We start from the raw sequence: 15216 nt of genomic DNA, 5'->3' as shown, positions 1-15216 counted from the left end.
AAACCTGAGAAAGAAAGCACATTCCAAAATGATATCATCGCATTCCTTCTATACGGACAAACACACGGTTCTGTAGCTGCTGTTTCCTGTGTTTGTGATTTCCCTCAAAGAGTGTTTCAGCAAGAGATGTTTTCAAATAGGAAGAGAAATTCAGCTTCAATGTCCTCAGGAGCCTCTTGGCAAAGTCAGACCTTCTCTCTGAGGCCCAGACTGGCTTAAATAACAGTGTCTGGGTTGGATAATACACCAGCTTGTAAATTTGTGATGTAGGTAGAAAGCAGGTTTTCCTCTCTTCAGTGACACTTTATAGAGAATATCCATAATCCTGAGCACCAGCTCTGATTTCTGTTGGATGCGTTAGGCTGAGCAATAGACCCAACATGAGATTTTTATTTGTATTGTACTTAAACAGAATCTGCAAAATGTCTTGGTTTCCAGGTTTGCAAGCGGATAAGGGGCCCGTGAGGCTTAAGAGTATTTGTGTTAAGGTGACTCACTGAGTGTAGCAAACCACTGCAATACCTGACCAGGGATGAGGTGATTCTCCATCATCAGGAGACCAGAGAAAGCCATGATTTCTAAACCACCACCAACCACAAATTGAGACCACAGGGTTGTGGAGGAACTTCTGCATGAATTTCTCTGCCCTGGGTTACACCAAAGGTCAGACTATCAGATCACGAGATCATGACAGCCTCCTTGGCTTAAAAACCCATATGATTACAAATCTGTGAATTGCAGTCTTTATCCGAATTTTCTCTTCTGCTGCTAGAGAAGACATTCAGGCTTGGGGAGCTATGAATGCACAGGCTGCCACAGCCAGACATCAGTGTGGGTCTTTGCCTGTGCTGTACCATTTAAGATACAGGGGAAGGGAAGAGGAGATGGATTCAGGTTCACATAAAAGTATTTTACAGGCTGGCAAACGTATCTATCTTACAACAGCAACACAGGCAGAGCCTGACCGTGACTGCAAGGCAGGTGACTTGCTTTTTTTTCTGTTCTATGCTGAATTCCACTCTGTGGTTTTCCACAAAGTCGCCCCTGCTGGGACTGAAGGGAGAACAAATTCAGACCTGATGAATTAAGAAAAGAAAAGCCTGAGTTTCCTGTGCTTTTTCAGAGTACAGACTGCAAAAGCATGGGTCTATGTATGTTATTCACAGAGTGCATTACTCTGAATTCTGTTATTATGAATAACACAGTGTTTTTCAGAAACCCTGAATTTTATCATTAACTAAGTGATCAAATCCTGGGAGATTTCCTTAATTATTTCCCCATATTCCTACCCTTTATCATTAACATCCTAAAATGAGCATTCAGGCACAGACACCGCCACAACCTCTTCTGTGATTTCTGAAAATCTGATTCTTTCCCTTTCCTTTTTGTTTCTGTTATCTTTGCCATACCACATTTCTCTCACTGATTTCAAATGCGAGTCTGTAGGGGCAGGGTCTGCCTCTGTTAGCATGAAGAGGTCTTGTTCTCAGTCAGAGTTACAGCACGAACAATAATAAGAAATAATATTTATTAAAAAAAGGGCAGACATTTACCCAATCCTTGACTCAAGCCAGTAGCTCAATCCTCATAACAAATTATGGCATCTTCACTCACACCAGGGTCATTGTAAAATCTCACTTGGCTTCAAGTGAACTTTTTGGGTGAGGAATCACCTACACAGCCGAAACCTGATGGTCCAGTAGAGAGAATTGCCATGACAAAACTGTGTCCCTGATAGCCTTTTCCAAACCATTCCCCTACTGATTGCAATTTATTTCCAAATCCTATTCTGCTTTTTTAGAGTGTGCGATCCTCCTCCATCCTGCTGCCCCCAGACTGACAGCTGTTCCTTCTGTCCTTGAAGCACTGAGGAAAACGTACGAGTGGCTTGTAACTCTTCCTCTCCTCAAAGCAAATGAGAAGGTTATATGGCAGTTGCATATTTCCTTTGTTATCCTTTTGTTTAAAGAAATAGGACTTGCACCTGACTGAGTCTGCAGAAGCATTCAATTAAACAAAGACATTTTACTTTAGCAACTGTTTAATGAAGAGGAAACCAATAGACAATCTTCTCTTCCTTCGGGCAAGGAAAGCATTGACAAATGCTATAGTTGTGAACTATCCAACCTGCAAAAGGATTTCATCCAACTTATCAGGAAATTAATCTCCCTTCACTTCTAACAACATGAACTTCAGGGAATGTGAGCAGCTCACACTGCACTGGCAACACATGTTCCTGAAAGCATTTGTGTCTAAAAAAAAAAAAAAAAAAAAAAAAACTGGGGAAAAAAAGGCATTTTTAGATAAGCAAGTCTTCTACCTAGGTCATAATTTGGGATACACTTGCTGAGATAGGAAGGCAAGGCAGCTTTTTGCTCCTGTTCCTCCCAGTGCTGGGATAGCCTAGGGACGGTCATGGCTGAACTGGACTAGATGTGGGAATGTGCATGAGGAATGACATGTTCATTGGAGCTTCATCCCCAGGACTAACTACTGGCCTCAGTTATGTCAGACAGCCCTCCTGAGCTGCAGGACTTTGATGTATTTATTGCTGCTGATGATTCATAAGGCACTTAAGAAGATAACTGGTTCTTCATATCCCAAAACAAGTTTCCAGGACTGGGTAGTATAGCTGTAAACTGAGCTAATTAAAGGTAATTTTTTGTATGTGACAGGAAAAAGCTGATAACATCAAACCCTAATGGAAAGAGATGGGAGAATTTCCCTGAGCTACGTGCTTTGCTGCTGAGAAAGCAGAGCTTGGCAGATGGAGGAAGATGGAACTGACTTCCAATTTAGCCTTCTATTAATGTTTTATGATTTTAAATTTAGCAGAGTAGTTCACTTTTCTGTGATCTTTGTGGACTCCTATTTCCTTTCTGTGGACTGCAAAAAGGAATTCTGTAAAACATATCTACATACGCACATGTCAGAAGTCTCTCCTGTCCAAAAGAACAAGAGAGTCACAGTACAGATTCCACAGAAACTGCCCTTCCTACCAAACGAGACTCAACATCCTCACTCTGTCAAAACTTCTTCTGAAGACTGTGGCTTAGATCCAGGTCTGGCTGGATCTGGCTTTTCAGGTACAGACGGGTAAGAGAGAGAGCAGAGGACACAAGCTGTTCTTCCTCTCTTAAGCTGGCTGAGCAATTAGGCTCTTGGCAGAGAAGGGGCGAGAGATGCAGTGCAAGTCCTTTCCTCCCCACTCTGCGTGGGCTTGAGCTATAGGCTGGAAGAAATTATCCAGTGCATTCTTATGGCACATGGGGAGTGCTCTGGCATCAGGCCATCGAGGCATATTGATGGCATCCAGGGACATCTCTTTAGAGAAATGCAGGAAAGTAAAATAAATATCCACCTGCCCTCGGCACTAGGGACCATCTGAGAGATGGATGTTGATTCATTCCGCCCAAAAAAGGTACACAGAGTGCACAGCATGAATTGCCTGTTTATTAAATTATTGATAATAATTTAAAATGTATCACATAGAGAGCTGGCTTGGACTCGGCAACCTGAGATTTGGGTAGATAAAGTTGGGCAAAAAGCATTCAGCTCAAAGGACCGAGATGGGAACAACAGGTGATTTCTCTCGGGGTATGTTTCATCCTATGCCTGATAGAGTGTCAGTCTCTCAGGCCTAATCCTGGGAGCTTCCCCACCGCTTTCATGCTGCCAGCCCCTGCATAGGTTGAGGGGCCATTGGGTGAAGAGTTAATACGTGTCTACAAGTTGATTGGGATTGTTGGTTATACTGACATGAATCTAGACCAGCTCTTCCAAAGCCAACGACGGTTGCTCTCCATCTATGCTGCTGACGCTCAGAAACCAGTGAACGAAACACTGTGACTTTGTGAGCTTCAATTAGCTGCTCCAAAAATGATGAAATCCAATGAGGTAGTGTGTCAGCCGAGTGAAAGCAGAAGGAAACCCAAAATGTAAGTACGATTCTGTAACAAATCAATAAGAAAAAGAGACTGGGGAGGGAATTTTGCCCAGCAGGGTCTTCCCAGCAGGAAGGGAATCTTTATTTGGAGAAACACGACTTCATTGTGTCACTTGTAGCAGTTTTTCTTATCTTGCACTGTTGCACAAAGAGAAAAGAGGCGTTTGCAAGAAGGCCTAATATGCTGATGCTAATTTAGGTGTGACGGGGTGTAAAAACACAATCATTTTGGAGCTGGGGCAAAGTACTGCTGGCGGTTTAGCGCTGCATATCTCAGGGCCTCAGTCTGCTCGGACCGGCTTCCTGCCGCTATCCGCCATTATGTATCAGCAGGAAATTACACTTTTATGAGTGATTTACCTTTAAACAAACACTACTACACAAACAATATGGTATTGAATTTGGTGGTTTGCCTTTTAAGTATTACAGTGAAAGACTGTAACAGCTGTCTAAGCTGATAACTACTACCTAGGATAAGAATATTGTTGACTGAGTTATTAGTCAATTGTTTAACTAAATCTAGCTGCATCTCTCTCTTTTAACTGTGTGACATTTACAGTTTCTTTAAACAATATAGTTCCTTGAAACATGCATATAACTGGTTCCTTGGGTGGGAACTTTATGGGTAAAGAATTGTTTCAAAGATCAGATCACACTTTAAATTTTTGTATTTTTGTTTTTATTTGTTTATTTTTCTTAGCTGATTCCTGGAGGGAATAGTCTCCTAGAAGTGAACTCCCATATGGCTTTCTAAGTTCAGCAGATGAGCCACAACCACAACTTGTGGCTAAAGATGACTAAACTTCACAGCTGGGTGAATTTTGGCAGAGAAGGACTGAGACAATGTAATGAATCCACTGGTCATCTACTGCTGCGACTTTTGTAAGAAGGTTTATCCTAAGGTGGCCATTCATTTTGCAAGGTGCCGAATGCCTGCAGCCTTCAAGGAGGCTCTCAAGTCATTGCAAAATCGGATACCGCATGCATGGAGGAGGTTGACCTTGCAGAATTCTTATTCTGTTTTTAAACAATTAGGACTAACTTCAAGCCCAGTTGAGACTTCCAGACTTTGAGGCTCCAGAGTTTGGACTGGATCCAAGGCCCAGTGAAGTCACCTGGAGATTTTCCATTGACTTCACTATGTTTCGGACCAGGCACTTTGAAAAGCTATTCCCATGAACTCAGATGCCTAAAGCCAAACACAGCTTTACACAATTGAAAGTCACCTGCTTTGTATGTTTTCAAAGGCAGCTCCACCAGTCAGCAGTAACAATATAGAATTGGGTTGGAAGGGTGAAAATAGATGTGGATGTGGAGTGACTCTTCAAAAAGCCCATGGCAATGCTCCAACACTGCAGCACTGAAAATGAGAATTTTTAATGCAGACTTTTTTATGATCATTCCTGAATTAGATTTAAAGGGAAAAAAATAATGTCAATATTGCAGAACTAGAACTCTCTTCATGCTTTATATATTTGAACAATGCTCGCGGCATTCTAATACCTTAACGCTTCAAGGCATTCCTTTTGTTGAATCAGTTCTACTACCATTTGAATGCCAGTTTCTTGATATCGACTCTGGTGATGCTCTAGAATTGATTTATACTAACATCCCATTGTCATCAAATCACGCCTGGACTGGTTGCCCATTGCATGAAGATTCAGTGCTACGCTTCAAAGACAAGCCGTTCTCCGCTGTTTGCATCTGGCAATGGTTTAGTTCCAAAGAGCCAGAGTCATCCCTGGATTCATATGCAATCTACAAATAAAGGCAATATCTCATCTCTTTTGTCCCACCATTAGTCTTTTGTAAGCACGGTTCCCCTTTTCCTATAGATGCTGTTTGTAACGGAAACCCTGACTTTTTAGGTCAAGCCAATATTATCATCTTCATGGTTTTTCTTTCAGACAATGTCAGTTTTGAAAATTCTTTTGACATTTGTGCATAAAATATGTGAGTCCTGATGTAAGTGCCCAAAAGCTTAGAGCAGTAGGCCCTTTTTCATATTACGTGGATGAAAAGGAAGAAAAGAAAGCTTAGAGAGGCTTTATATAGCCTTATAAGCCTCATGATCTACTTCTATTGCTTATTTCCTGCCCACGTCTAAGTTTTCAAAGGCTCCTTTCTCTGTTAGAGGGCTAATTATTTTGGATAGTAGGCCAAAGCATAGATGCATATTGGATTAACAATGCCCATTAACTCTCCCTCAGCAGGTGGAAGATTTGATTCTGATCTCCTTGATGCTGGTGTAAAGGAAGAGTCATATCCTGGAACCAAATGGGTATGCCACGGTACAAAGGAGGATGAGATCAGAAGCAAGCCCCGTTACTGCTATGAGCAGCTCCCTGCTGATCCAGCCATCCTTGAATGAAATGAATCATAGAGACTTACAGTTGACTTTTAAGCTCCTCATGTATTTTGGGGCACAAGAGCTGTTGGTCGCAGAGAAAATAAATGCTCGCTTTTCAAGCTGGTTTCCTTTTTTTTTGTTTTGTTTGTTTTTTTCTTTTTGTTTTGTCCGTACCAAAGCGGGAAGAAGTGCAGGTGATGATGAGTTTGAGGTTCTCAAATGCATGAAAATGGCAGAACAGTCTTGCGTACAAATAAAATGGGGCAGTTCATTGTAAAACAAGTTGTCAAAAGCACTGCCTGTTAATGCCAACAATAAAATAATCTTTACAAACAGTTTAGTGGCCAGGATGAATGAAAGAATCTGTGTATGCTTTACAAATGCCCTGATTACTGCCAGCTCACATGCTTGCTCTGCAGTTGTAGTACATTAGAATTTGAAGTAGGATGTTGTTAGCAACTCTTTGCGTGGGGTGGAATTTGAATCAAAAGCTATAAATGACCTGTGACAGCAAAAATGAAAGTGCAATTGCATTCTCACATGACCTGTTTCTTTTAGTGTCATTAAACTTAATCAATGATTAACCTATGGTTTAACAGTGCTTGTCATTTCATAGCAAATCAAGTAGAAAAAATGTTGTCTACCTGAATAATTCCCTAGAAAATGTCTCTGAGGTACATTAATAGTTTGAAAGGTGAGAGGCTGGCCTAAATTTGTGTGAGCAAAAAGCATTTGAAGTGCAAAATCACTGAGTAAAATTGAGGGAATGAGAAACATCTGACTTGTACAAATCCTGTATGTGAACCCAGATTTTGGGAAGATCTGGCGTCTCCTGGCACAAACAGGACAGTGTTCACCTCACTAATAACACGTGAGAAATAGTAATGAATGATTTCACAGGGCCTTCATCTCATTTAGGTTGTTTTTGCATAACAACTTTGTGTAGTAAATATATACAAACAATGCGTCCTAATCCAAGATTGTCTGGATATGGTTGTGTTTTTTTGATCTTCATTGAGATCAAATGAGTTATGTTACTTTACACTGAATTAAGTTCTAGCTGGAATGAATTTCCTTTTGGCAACCAATTAGGATGTTTAAAGAATTTACTTTCATTTCTTGATCTCAAAAGCATTTGTGGACAGTTCACATGGACTATGTATTACTGTGCCTAACTGCTATCAGCCTGTATAATTATCTCATTTGCATATGCTAACAAGGTACATTATAGGTATAGTGTTTTCACATGCCTTTTATCCAATTAGCTCATTGTACCCACCAGTCTTGTGTTCTCCCCCTCTGTCACCAAATTAATAAGAGTTGTGAATTGAAAATGGTTTCATTCATATGGTGTGTCTGTGCAGACAGACTTGACTCAGAAAAAATGTGGCTTCTGCTGTTCTCAATCTTTATTTATTCAGGGCTCCCAGATAAGCTGGGAAGCTTGATGCGGTAGATGCTGACCAAATTCAGAATTTCACAAAAATTTGTGTGCTAAAAAAATCGAACTCTCAGAATGACTTCTTGTCCTCATCAACCACCTTTCGTCTGAGGGCACATGGAATGATTAACCTTTGCTTGCTTTCATTCATTTTGTTTTCAAAAGGAAAAGTTGCACGCAGTAAGGATCTCTTTCTGTCTTTTTCCTGTATCAAACTGGTAGAATGCACTTTGGTTTGTATTACCAGTTCAGTCCCATTGAACTGGAATTTATTCAGGTGATACACCCATGCTCGTGTACCTCTGTGCGCAAAATCATACCCAGCTACATTTATTTTAAAAGAAGAGGATTTACATGTAGATTTGCACCCGGAGGATAAAAATTTTAAGTAAATTTTCTTCCTAAAATACTGGTACAAAATATGTATGATCTTGAGTCACGGTGGCATCATTTCCATGTTAATATTGTTGCAACGTGATGACCAGCTACTTACCTAGTAGCCTTGTTCACAGCGGTTTGCCATACCAGCATGCCTCAGAACTTGCACATTGGCACATCTTCACGTGTACCTGCTGTAAACCAGCCAGATTTCATTTTAGACTACCCAACTTCCATTTCAACTACTGCTGGCCAGCAACAACCAGGCGTACTTTCATCATGGTTGGTGAGGTCAGAGCAGTGTTGGGAAAGTATAAAGGAGAACAAGGTTAGGCTGCTTCTCCCCAGTGCTTTTTTGTACCTTATCCTTTTTAAAATCAGGAATATTCCCAAGGAAAAATGCAGTGTCAGTTTTCTTTGCAAAGGAAAGGTGAATTACACTGATGGGTTCTCTGAACTGGCCGCTCTTGTCAGTGTATTCAAATGATCTAACCCATCAAGTTGGGGATATGTTGAATAAAAGCCCTATATTTTGAAAGACCGGTATGGAAACACTTTAGGAACATGTCATATTTTATTGTCCTGCAATAAAAACTCACTAAACTCATTAACTCAGTGATAGCCTAATTAGTCAATGGAAAAATGAAAAGGGGAGAAAAATTGGAGCAACAGCAAAACAATAGTATGCAGCCAACAGGGAAGTGCCTTAAAGAAGTGTGGAGAATATGGTTTTCAGTTACTCTTTTTTCTTCTTTTCCCTTCTTTCGCTCTCATCCATGTCACTCCAAGGAAAGAAGCTGGCATCTGTAGCCTGTTTTGCAGATGGGTTGAGAGGGGCACATATTCCACTACGTGTCTGGCACGCTTCAAAGGTGGCTGGTGACGGATTGTGTATTTGCCAGCAGCGAGTGATTAGGGAGACTTGCTGTAGCCAGGGATGTCTGGCAGCGCACGGGGTCAAAGAGACTGAGAGCATGAGGAAACATCAGATAAGAACCTCTCGAAGCGCTGACCATGTCTGCTGCCACTTGCTAGACACAGCCTGTAGGGTGAGCAGGTTCCTTATTGGGACTCGTCAGTTTTGTAGGAGTCCTAAGTTCCCATTTTTATTCCTAGGTGTATGCACTGTATGTACACCTTATGAGAAAATGCTTGTGCTAAACAACTTGCAGTTTAAATAGGTAGGAGTAGCAAAGGATGGGAGAAAGAAGATGAAATTCCCCATTCCACATGGATGAAACGGAAACATGGAGAAATAACATTGTTTGGCAACACATGAGAGTCGTGACAGTGGTGAGAACTAAATCCTGTTATTTCAAGTTCTTGTTAAGGGTCTTAGCTTCAAAATAGTTCTTTGCCTGTATCTACAAGGCATACATCTGCCTCTAAGCTACTTGACTCATTCCTCCAATAAGGCAGGGCGCTACTCACCTTGGGCATAGGTCAGACACAAACCTCACTGGGATTTTGTGCCTCTCCCCCAGTTTCCATTATAGCATCCCTGTCATCATCACTCTGCAACACAGTTGAGACACGGTTCTTACTCTTTGCAGGAGGCACAGCAGTCACTTAACCTTTCGCTGGGCTGCTCCCTGTCCACCCAGCCTGATGGAGGACCAGGAGAGAAAACGAGGTGCAGATGGCAAACAACAACAAGAGGATCCTAATGCAGCCAGAGGGGCATTCCTGCATGGAGCCAGCCACTGCTGGGCAACTCCACCAGTGTCCTTGCTATGCAGGCAGCAGCACGGTGTGGCTCAGGGCTCTCCAGAGCCGCTCACTCCTTTCTCTGGAACGGGACCAGCACAAAGCTGCAGCAACACGCCAGTGATGCAGGCCCAGCTTGAACGACGGGGCTGGACTAGTAACTTTGCTGCGTGCCAAGAGGGACACTGCCAGAAAATTCACGGCCAGCAGCACACTTGCACCACATTCGGCTTTATGGAACCCTTTCCAAAACAAATATACCCATTTAGAATGAAATTCAGCTATTTGCAAAGCTGCGTCACGCTCTGCTGATAGGGGGTGTTTATTCAAAGGCACGGGCTCTCCAGTGTTGAGTTCTCCAGAATCAAATCAAATCTCTGCATATCTCATCACAAAATTAAGAGCCTTCTTGAACCTACACTCAGGAGTTAAACTTGTGGTGATCCACAGGAGAGGCTAAGGCAGAATGTTTTCCTCCCTTTTGCCCAGCATCTTTCCTGTTATATGACTGATGCACTTTCATTACTGTGGCCCTGGTGAGTTGATCTGGTCACTGGTCACTAAACCCACCTCTGGCCTCAGTTTCCCATCAGACAATCCCAATGACAGCTTCTGCCCAACCATTAGGCTGTGATAAAAGACCCGTGGGCTCTGACAGGACTGCAGCCAGCATCAAGTTACTGAAAACATAAGAACTTTCTTCTGACCCACCTTCACACCTCTTCTGCACTGAAACTGCTCCCACATGACCCACGAATTGAGGGAGGGTTTTGAACACCAATGACTAAAGCAGCGTGGGCAGGTTGGTGTCCATGCTCTTCATACAGGGCTGAAGTACCCAGGCAGTGAAGACTAGCTCTCTGGCTCTGCCCTGGGCAAAGATGAGGAGGCTGCTGTGGCAGCCACCATCCTAAGCAAGAGCCAGGACCAGCCTCTTGCGCTACAAGTGCAAGAAACAGGAATGAACTCAAATACTTGTGTGAACAGAAGTAAAATGGGTGGTGATGAACAGAAGACATCAAGAATTCTGATTAATTTGGCTGCCTTTCTTGGCAGTGGGACCAACTATGTGCATCAGGCTGGATACCTCTGTCTTTGGTCAGTTTTTATACATTATTCATTTGTCATAATTTGCTACTGTATACCCTGATATTGGACACACACCCCCGGCAGCTGCCACTAGCAGCAGCAGAGATGGGTTTAAATGCCTAGTGATTTCATCAACTGTGATGGCTGCCACCAGCCCGAGCCTTAGGAAGTCTAGTATCATCACCAGGTGCTTTTATGAGACAAAGCTTCCCATGGACAAAGCTTGAGTTGGTGCATGAGGAAAGAAAAAGAAATGAAAAGCTCCCATAGCCTCAGCTTGGAAAAACTGACAGACAGCGGTCCCTGGGGAAAATATCCTGATTCAGGAGAGTGGGGGAATCATTGGGGAGCGTGTGGTGCAGGGTTGGGAACGTGGCCAGGCCAGTGCCGAGGCCACGGTGAGAGCAGCCGGGCACAGCCCCGGCCGGGGGAGGACGGGCGATGCAGAGGCGGGGGCTCCACACCCAGCCCTGCCAGGCCCATGGATGTCGGATGCGGCCTGTGGGTCTTGGTGTCCTGGAAGAGCAGGTCTGGCTGATCCGGGCAGTACCGCAGAGAGAAGCGGTGCGGGGGATTTGCTTCAGACTTGCTTTCTCCCTCACAGAAGTAAACTATTCAACTCTATGCATTCCAGCCCCCCGGGGGGACATGCCACCCAGTTCGAGAATAGGTGCATTAATAAACCAACAATATCTGCGTCTGCATCTAGATCTAATCTACGTCTGCTAAGTGAGATTTGCTGCTTCCCACCCCCAGCAGCATCTTGGCAGTAGTTTTTGAGCTCAGTTCTCCACCTGTAGCTCGAACATCCCATACAGTGGTGTTCATTCAGCGCCTGTTCCTCCTTCGCTTCTCCTGTTGACTGGTATTGGGGAAGTTCAGGTGATCTCCGGCTCTTCAGGGAAGCGATGCCTCTCCTACTTCCACTGGGTAATTCAGCCAAGGTGATTCTGGCTTGCTGGATAGACAGGCCCTCGATAGATTTTCTCAGCTAAGCTGCAGGCTTTAACTGCTTCAATAAAAGCTCTCCACTGGCCGTTAATTTGGCACCAATGTTTCCTCCTGAGGTTGCTGTCAGGTTTGTCATGGTCTCGAAGTCTGATCTCTTTGTAGTCCTCCAGAGAGACCCTGGCGGCACACAGGGCCAAGCAGAGTCTCTGCTTCCCCAAGATGCCTTCCTGCCACCTTTCTTCCTCTGTTTGGTCTGAGCTCCAGCTTCACACAACAGTGTTTAGTACCTTCAGATTCATTATTTAACTACGTTTTGGCCAAAACAGTCTAAATATTAATGCAAACAAGGCCTGTCTCTTTTAACTGTTTCCCTCTGCTTGGTGATAGAAACAAGAGGAGAGCCCTTCCCCAGGGACAGTCTGCCCATCTGGAGCATACAAGCTTTCAGGGGCTGCTTTTCATCCTCTTCCCTGGCACTTGCTTCTTGCAGGGCTGGGCTGCATGTTCACAGGTATATGACATTACTGATAACACCGCAACAAGCTGGCATTCATCAAGCATCTTGGATGAAGGCTGTCTTAAAAAAGGCAGGTAGCGGCCTTGCCATGGGAAAAATGACCGGGTTTTCTAATCACTCATATGGAGTTATCTGGACACATGGCTACCTTTCATCACTTCTGTTGATGCCAAAAAAGGGATTATAAAGCCAACATGCTTGTTGAAATGTCTGTGTGTACTAAGCTGTCATAGATTTGTTTGGGGTCAAAATAACACGTGTACTCCATTTCTTTGTTTATAATTTTCCCTTTTTTTTTTTTTACTGTCCTGATTTTCTTGTGAGATTGTGAATAAAGAAGACACGACTCATCCACAGAAAATAAAAGTAATATTCCCACTAACCAACACTGCTTCTTGAAAGACGTGCGTAACCCAAAACGTACTGTAATGGTAGAAATTAATACAAATATCTAGATTATTTTTCGCATAAGAACTAAACACTTCAGGAAATACAAAAACTACAGCCTCCCTATCACCACTACCTATACCACAAATATAAAAACAGAAGAGTAGCCATACTAGATCAGGCCAAGGTCCGTCTAGCTCAGCATCCGGTTTTGGACTGTAATCATGAGCAGAAGCCTTGGGAAGAGTAAGGAAAGGGCAAACCTATAAGATACATTACCCTGATACTGTTCCAGCATCCAGCTGTTCTCAGGTCAGGGACTCCCAGAGCTAGGTGTGGTTTCTGTGTGTTTAGTAACCTCAGTGCATTTCTCTGCTGTGAACTTGTCCAGTCACTGTTTGAACCCTTATAAACTTTTATCATCCACAATATCCTTTGGCAAGCAATTCCATAGATCTACTATCTATTGCATGCAAAACTACTGCTTCTTGTTTGTCTTGAACCCAGTTCATGTACAGCAAAAAAAAACCCAAAATATGGACAATCCTTCCCTATCTACCTTTTCTGTGATTATATAAGCGATCATGCAAATTAATACCAATGGCATTATTCAGATTTGGTTTACATCATTCATGGAGCTATGCTGACATATTCCAGGCTAGCAAATGCTCGTCTTCTGCAGAACTTTCTTGGAAAAGGCACAAAGCTTTTAACAGCTAATAAAAGAATGCATTCAAAAATTTTTCTGGCCTATACAAATAGCTCTGACCAATTACGGCAAGATGTAGGGCTTGGTTTTCCATTGCATGGCACTAATCAAGTTACACTTGGGGAAACCGTCTGTAAAGCTCTATGGATTGGAAAGGAAGTAATTTCCATTAAAATCCTATGTCAAAAAAAAAAAAGAAATTTGGTGCAGCACTGGACAATGTAGTTTTCAAAAGTGTGCTTCAAGAGACAGAAAAGAAAGAGTGTATTAAATTAAAAAATGTCATTGTTCTAGGATGTAACATTAGTCCTTTCAGTTTCTCCTGATGGCGGTGAGTGATATGGCTCTGCTTTGCTCCCCAGTGAGTCAGTGGTGTGCAGGACCTCCCAACAGTTATGGCGTTTCATTTATCATGGTGCAGCATTTTGTTCCCATTCTTGTGTGTTTCCCTCCCCTGCTGCCATTTGTGTTGTTCGAGTCTCGGCATTTCTAACTGGGATGCTAACAAGCAGCAGCAAAGCAGTGAGGCCCTCAGAGAAGGGAGCCAGCATCGCCTGTGACATCCAAGGGGAGATCTGCAAAGAATTGCAAGGAGGATGCCAAGGCAGCCGGAGCTGGGAGAGTCACTGTGGCAAGGAAGGAACAAGCAAGAGAGGAGAAAAGGAGAGAGCTTGCCACCTTTCCCTGCAGGACTCATGCAAAGTGCTGATAACTGCTGTGTTTTATTCATTCCTCACCTTTGTTCTCTAACCATCTCTTGAGAGACATTTCAAAGAAAGGGAGGCAAGGAAGAGACTAAAAGTCTCCTTTTAGATTGAGGAATGCAGGCTCCACCCTTGCTCCCAGCTCCATCCTTTTTGTGCTGCTGCAGCTGGGGAGTCTCCCTTGAGGCTCTGACTTAAACCTGGGGTTGGTCCTAAGCCAAATGGTCCAAGGATCAGGGGAGCCATTTTCTTCCCCGAGCTCAGGACCGGCCTTTCCTTACAGTGTATGGAGCTGGGGGGGAAGTCAAAGATCCTGCCGAAAAGGACTCCATTCCTTGCGCTGTAGGAGAGCTGTAAAGATGTAGGGGTGATGGGAAATAACCAGATAAATGTCAGCTCCTCGTGCGCTACTGCTGTGCAGAACGTCCTGAACACGCACAGGAGGAGCCGTGACCTGAATTTATTTCTGTGCGCAAAAGCACAGGGGTACCGCGGGAACGCTCTGTCCTGTTTTCAAGTCCGCACTTCAAAAAAGATGTTGACAGGTTGGAAAGGCATCAGGGAAAGGTACATGAGCAATCTGAGATCTGGAAACTTTATGGTGGGAGACTGAGAACTCCGTGGAATTTGGCTGTTTGAAAGAAAGCTAAGGGGTGACTTGCTTGCGGTCTACAAGTATGAGCATGGGGAAAATGCAACAGATGTTTCAAGCAGAAAATAAACCCATAATAAAATCCAGTGGTTGGTTGTTGATGCTAGACACATCCAGAACAGAAGTCAAGTAAAAAAAAAAATGAAGGTAATTAACCACTACTTACTAGAGTAAAGTTTGATTCTTGGTTTCTCTTAAATCAAGGGTGGATGACTTCCCGAAATCTCCTTTGCAACATCTGAAGATGGAGAAGAGCTCATGGGAGATGATTTTATATCAGGGTTATACAGCAGGTCAGATGATCATCGTGAAAGCTCTCATGACAAAACTGAATGTCCGGCAGAGTTGATCTTCCATGCCAATCCCCTTTAGTCCTTATTCTGAC

The sequence above is a fragment of the Vanellus vanellus genome (assembly GCF_965231255.1).
Source record: "Vanellus vanellus genome assembly, chromosome: 6".
Taxonomy (NCBI): Eukaryota; Metazoa; Chordata; class Aves; order Charadriiformes; family Charadriidae; genus Vanellus; species Vanellus vanellus.
The sequence above is the reverse complement of the archived record's forward strand: the minus strand, read 5'-3'. Positions refer to the sequence as shown.